Source organism: Paramisgurnus dabryanus, chromosome 3, assembly GCF_030506205.2.
Source record: "Paramisgurnus dabryanus chromosome 3, PD_genome_1.1, whole genome shotgun sequence".
Taxonomy (NCBI): domain Eukaryota; kingdom Metazoa; phylum Chordata; class Actinopteri; order Cypriniformes; family Cobitidae; genus Paramisgurnus; species Paramisgurnus dabryanus.
In genome coordinates, this window is record NC_133339.1 from 3,910,561 (window position 1) to 3,916,560 (window position 6,000).

The 6,000-nt window shown below is 37.4% G+C and overlaps 1 protein-coding gene across 1 annotated transcript in view; it reads left to right on the top strand.

Moving 5' to 3' along the window:
• wizb (WIZ zinc finger b) overlaps window positions 1-5,323 on the top strand; it is a 37,790-nt gene extending 32,467 nt beyond the window's left edge. Inside the window, exon 18 of the mRNA XM_065253034.2 lies at window positions 4,730-5,323. The gene's annotated coding sequence lies outside the window, so the exon portion shown is untranslated. The remainder of the gene's footprint in view (window positions 1-4,729) is intronic.
• The last annotated feature ends 677 nt before the right edge of the window (window positions 5,324-6,000 follow it).

The following is a 6,000-nucleotide window of genomic DNA, read 5'->3' on the forward strand; positions in this document are numbered from 1 at the left end:
ACAAAAACGTATGAATGTGGTCGTATCAATTAATACAAATTAGCCAACTCTTAAATATGTACACTCTACAAAATGTTGGGTTGTTTTTCACCCAGGGATGGGTAACTAATGAACAAAACACTGCTGGGTTATTGTTAACTGACCATGTTGAAACAAACAAGCAGTTGGGTTAAAACAACCCATTATTTGGGTCATTTTAACCCAGAAATGTGTTCTGTCCAATATCCATTCATTTAGCTGACGCTTTTATCCAAAGCGACAATAGTTACCCAGCCCTGGGTTAAAAACAACCCAATATTTTTTAGAGTGTACAAATTTTTGTCAGATAGTGTTGGAAAAGCCCATCAGACAGACATTCAGGATTTACAGTCAAACAACAGACACACCGATAGATTCTTTTTAGTCGTAAATTTTGCCAACGTTTTTGGCAGTGTTTTCTAGTCTGCATATTTCGGTCTGTTTTTGAGAATTCAGTTCCACATTTGCTACTACATGCATGTTTGTTCATTACACTTTTACTTTTAAACCAGCCAATATGCTTTTGTCGAATCAAATCGTTTTAAAGCCGATCAGGGTTTGAATGGATGGAAGATTAGCGAAGTAAATAACACTCAGGTGCTCTGTGTCTGGATGATGGCTCCCGTAAGGTAAAGGTGATCAATAATTCCAAATAAAGCGTTAAAGTATTTCGAAGCCGGTCTTTAAAGATTCCCCCGAGTGTTTCAGTGCGTTATTGATTTGCCATTTTCGATACCAAGCCACAAAAGACAAAGACAACATGAATGACTGAATGTGTCTGTTACGGTTTATGTGTTCTCTATAAGAGCACCTGTTTCTCAATATCTGCGTTATCCCTGTTATTTATCTACATTAACTCTTGGCAGAAGAAGAGAGGTCTGCTAGCGATATTCTCTGGAGACTTGGAGAGAGATTCTGGAAAAATGAAATTTGCATTGATCGCGTTTTAAGAGTTGTTGTTTTGTATACAGAAGTGCATTACCATTAACTCTATTGCTTTTATTGGCCAGTATGCTCAAAGGTCAATGGCTAATTAAGCTTCAAAGATTTGGTAATGGATCTTGCACTATGGCATCTACAACATAAATTTTAGTACCTTTAAAGTACCTTTAGTACCTTTAAAGTACTAAAATGCACCCTTTAGTTCCAAAGGTGTACTTTTGGAAAGAGTACTGTCCCAGTGACAAGCTTATGTCCAGTGGCTGCCGATGGGGCGCAAATTCAAAATATGTGTTCGGAGTGTCGTGTGTTGCTCGTTTTGTCAAAATATGTGTGTCGTCACGTCATGTGAACCTATCTGCATCATGCGTCATGTCAAAATACGTGCCTGCTGCATACGCGGCTACAGGGTTTATGATAAAAGAGATGCTCACATTCACAAAAAACAATTAGCTTATTAATTTAATTATTAATTTAATTATTAAAAATTAAAGTAACATTTCCCTATCAAAAAGTTTATTTGGCATCCCTGTCGTTTTCTCCGAACATAATAATCCTGAGTCACCTCAGTCATGTTAAACTATTGCAAAGATTGTGTGACATTTTGAACGCCTCTGAGTTCAAACAAAGTTCTCCAGAAGCATTCCAGTGTGAATATGATCTTAGTTTTGTGTCCGTAAACCATTTGCCGTTTTCTGTATGTTATTTTAAAGTGATTTAGTTTACTCTGATGTATTCATTTGTTATTATTATTTAAACCCCAAACCACAACTTTTCCATGTAATCAACTTTTGTTGACTTCCAACACCACAAAGTCTAAATTCATCCTGTGTCTATCTTCCAAAACTCGTAAATCAATTAACTTGTAATAAATTGAAGTAAATTCCCACTCTGTTGTAAAACAAAGTATCTTCGGTATTACAAGGCCAGCATTCAGAGTTCTCCAAATCCCTCATTCAGCAGTTGGAAAAGCACATCTTCCATGACATCATCTGCAGTTTTCTCCCCGACGTCCATACTCACAAGTTTAAAGGGTCTTCTGTGTGCCAATGCGCAGTAATGTTCTGTTCGGTTTCACACAGTTTCTTTAAGCTTCCTTAGCTGTTGTGAATCGCAGGGGCCATATTTAGCTTGGCATCTGTCAGTTTGTTTCCTCAAGGGATGTAGGTTTGTTTTGTGGGTGTACGCTGTAAGAAAACACGGCGACAGCTCAATGGCGCTGTTTGGTTTTGCGTACGTGTTTGTGTGGGCTGTTGCTGTCCAGGAAATGGGTAAAAACCTAAAATTGTTTTCTGTATTATCTTTACATCATATTCTGGCCCTCGCGGTGACTCCTGAGATATTAGATTTTCTGTCTACAATTTTTGAGTTTTGTTGATCCCCATGTGAGAATCATTAGTCCAGTTGCTTATGAAATATATTGGCACTCCTCTCCTTTACAGGCAGCATGTTTTAATGTTTCACAGAAAGTGATGTATAAAGTAAGTTATGCACTGAAGTTGAATTTGTTAAACTAGCTATTACACAGCTGGTTGGAATGCTTGATTCTGATTGGCCAATGGCAACATTTGCAGGTTTGCTATTCCCGCACTGTTTAAGGAAATTCAGCATTTTTGTCAAATCAGCTTATATTTTTATGTTACTTTAACTTAACAAATTAATTAGTGCTGGGCAAAGATTAATCGCATACAAAATAAAAGTGATTTTTTTGCATAATAAATGCGCGTGTACTGTGTGTAATTATTATGTATATTTAACCACACCCACATACATATATTTATTTCAGAATTGTTTTATTTATATATCCTTTTTTTGTTTATATATAATATAGAATAAATAAAAATATAAATAAATAAACACTCACCTAAAGGATTATTAGGAACACCATACTAATACTGTGTTTGACTCCCTTTCGCCTTCAGAACTGCCTTAATTCTACGTGACACTGATTCAACAAGGTGCTGAAAGCATTCTTTAGAAATGTTGGCCCATATTGATAGGATAGCATCTTGCAGTTGATGGAGATTTGTGGGATGCACATCCAGAACACGAAGCTCCCGTTTCATCACATCCCAAAGATGTTGGGTTGAGATCTGGTGACTGTGGGGGTCATTTTAGTACAGTGAACTCATTGTCATGTTTAAGAAACCAATTTGATGATTCAAGCTTTGTGACATGGTGCATTATCCTGCTGGAAGTAGCCATTAGAGGATGGGTACATGGTGGTCATAAAGGGATGGACATGGTCAGAAACAATGCTCAGGTAGGCTGTGGCATTTAAACAATGCCCAATTGGCACTAAGGGACCTAAACTGTGCTAAGAAAACATCCCCCACACCATTACACCACCACCACCTACATGCAGAGTGTTGATGGATCCATTTTCTCATTCTGTTTATGCCAAATTCTGACTCCACCGCCTGACTCATTAGAACAGGCAACATTTTTCCAGTCTTCAACTGTCCAATTTTGATGAGCTTTTGCAAATTGTAGCCTCTTTTTCCTATTTGTAGTGGAGATGGGTTGTACGCGGTGGGGTCTTCTGCCGTTGTAGCCCATCCGCCTCAAGGTTGTGCGTGTTGTGGCTTCACAAATGCTTTGCTGCATACTTCGGTTGTAACAAGTGGCTATTTCAGTCAAAGTTGCTCATCTATCAGCATGAATCAGTCGGCTTATTCTCCTCAGATTTCTAGCATCAACAAGCCATTTTCGCCCACAGGACTGCCGCATACTGGATGTTTTTCCCTTTTCACACCATTCTTTGTAAACCCTAGAAATTGTTGTGCGGGAAAATCCCAGTAACTGAGCAGATTTTGAAATACTCAGACCGGCCCGTCTGGAACCAACAACCATGCCATGCTCAAAATTGCTTAAATCACCTTTCTTTCCCATTCAGTTTGGATTTCAGGAGATTGTCTTGACCAGGACCACACCCCTAAATGCATTAAAGCAAGTGCAATGTGATTGGTTGATAAGATAATTGCATTAATGTAAAATTGAACAGGTGTTCCTAATAATCCTTTAGGTGAGTGTATATAAATACATACATGAGTGTGTGTGTATTTATATATACATAATAATTACACACAGCACACACATTTATATTTATATAGTTTAATATTACACAAAGATGTAACATAAATATGAATTTTAATAACATAAATGACATTATATTTACAAATGATTAAACCAAATATTGTGTTTGTCACATTTTAATGTCTTTTCTTATCTTAAAACCGAATGTAAACAGGTTTTCTTCACGAAAGGTCTGCAATTGTTAAAAATGAACAAATTAAAATATTAAATAATAAAATAAAATAAAATATTTCAAATTAATATTTAATGTTCTTTACCTTACTTATGATGCTAATAGCTTTGTAATAAACAGGAGAATACAGGCAGCCGGTTGTTATCTCAAAAAAGCCCCTACAAGACTCTGATCACACTGTCATGGCTTTTCCTGCGATAACAACCGGCTGCCTGTACATTATCCCTTATAAAGTGACACTATGTGTATTTTTGTTAGTAAGAATTCATTTTAGTATATCTTGTTAATATAAATAGAAAATCTTTGTTTAAATGTTTGAGTTTTTTTTTTTACGATTGAATGATGTCCAGGTTTGGGAGCATACCAGTAAAAGGGCTGCATTGTTCCAAAATCCCCCCTTCAGTTTATTAGCAAATCCCTGCAAAGTATGAGGTTATGAAATGCATAAAAGTTATAATAAAATATAACAGCCTGTTGTAACGGTCCAGCTTTTGTTTCACCCAGGACTTCCTCAGCTTTCCTGAATTTTCCCATGGAAACTGTTTCGACTTTGAAGCTGATGACAGTTTCTTGGTCAGCCCTGAGCACCAAATCGAAAGGATTGACATTGTTGATTGAATTGTTCGCAGACCCAAATAAAAGTACATGTTACTGCTTGAGCCCTTAAGGTTAAGTGTCTCGCTCAAGGCTGAAGTGGTCATTAAAGATAAAAGCAAAGGACAGAGGATTTTATGAAACAGATATTCCTTTTCCTGCATATGGGCTCCTGCGAGACACATTTCCTTTCCAAAATCCACCGACCCCAGCTGCACTGGAGGAACAGCAATGTGTCTAGCATGGAAACAAGGACATATTGTGGTTCCTTTCATTGTTTTTGAACAGAAATGTCAAGCTTCTAGGTGTAATGAAACGGATGCACTTGGGACCGGGATGTAATGGACAAGGATGGACTTTAATGGACTTTTGGCAGGATTTTAATTCTGGTAATTTGCACACATCCATCACTAAACAATACACATGCAATATTAAAATAAAGATACAGAAGCTGTTACTTAGGTGACACCCTTTTAAAAATACCATTTAAGTTCAGATATGTATACATTTGACATCTAGGGACCTTTCTTTCTGACAGTGCATAGTCAGAATGTATCAGAAAGGTCAGAATGTATCTGAAACTAAAGGGGGAGTGTCCCTTTAAAAACGAAATTGCTTATAATGTTACAAATAAAAAAATAAGTCAAACCTATTGGATATGAGTGAGTTAACACAAACCAAAATAAACGAAAGGGGCCGTGTACACCAAAGCGTTGAAACGCGGCTGAAAACGCCAGGTGGACACCAACTGTGGGCGTTTGCCAGCGTTTTTTTAGCCAATCTTTTTGTTTGCTATGATAGTTCTGCTTTGTTTATTAGACTTTGAACAATACGCTGGTTGGTTGTTGTTGGTTGTTGATTTTTGTCCCACCCCTCCTCCACTGAGATTGGAAGGCCAAGTGAGAAGTGTCATTGATGAGAGAGAAATATTTTCAACTTTGACGCCTCATTCAGACGCCGGCAACTAAAAAACCGTCGAAAACCAGATGGGCGTGTCCAGTGACGTGAGAATGTTAAGAAAATTTTAACTTTTTGCAAATGATGAGCAATTTTCAGTTACTGGAGTGGACGATCCTCATTTGTTTATGACAACCAAATGTAGAAACGCCTCATTGAAAGAGACACGTGGCACACTTAAAAGTCTCATTGTTCTGCTTATATACAAGTAAAGCAGCCTATCT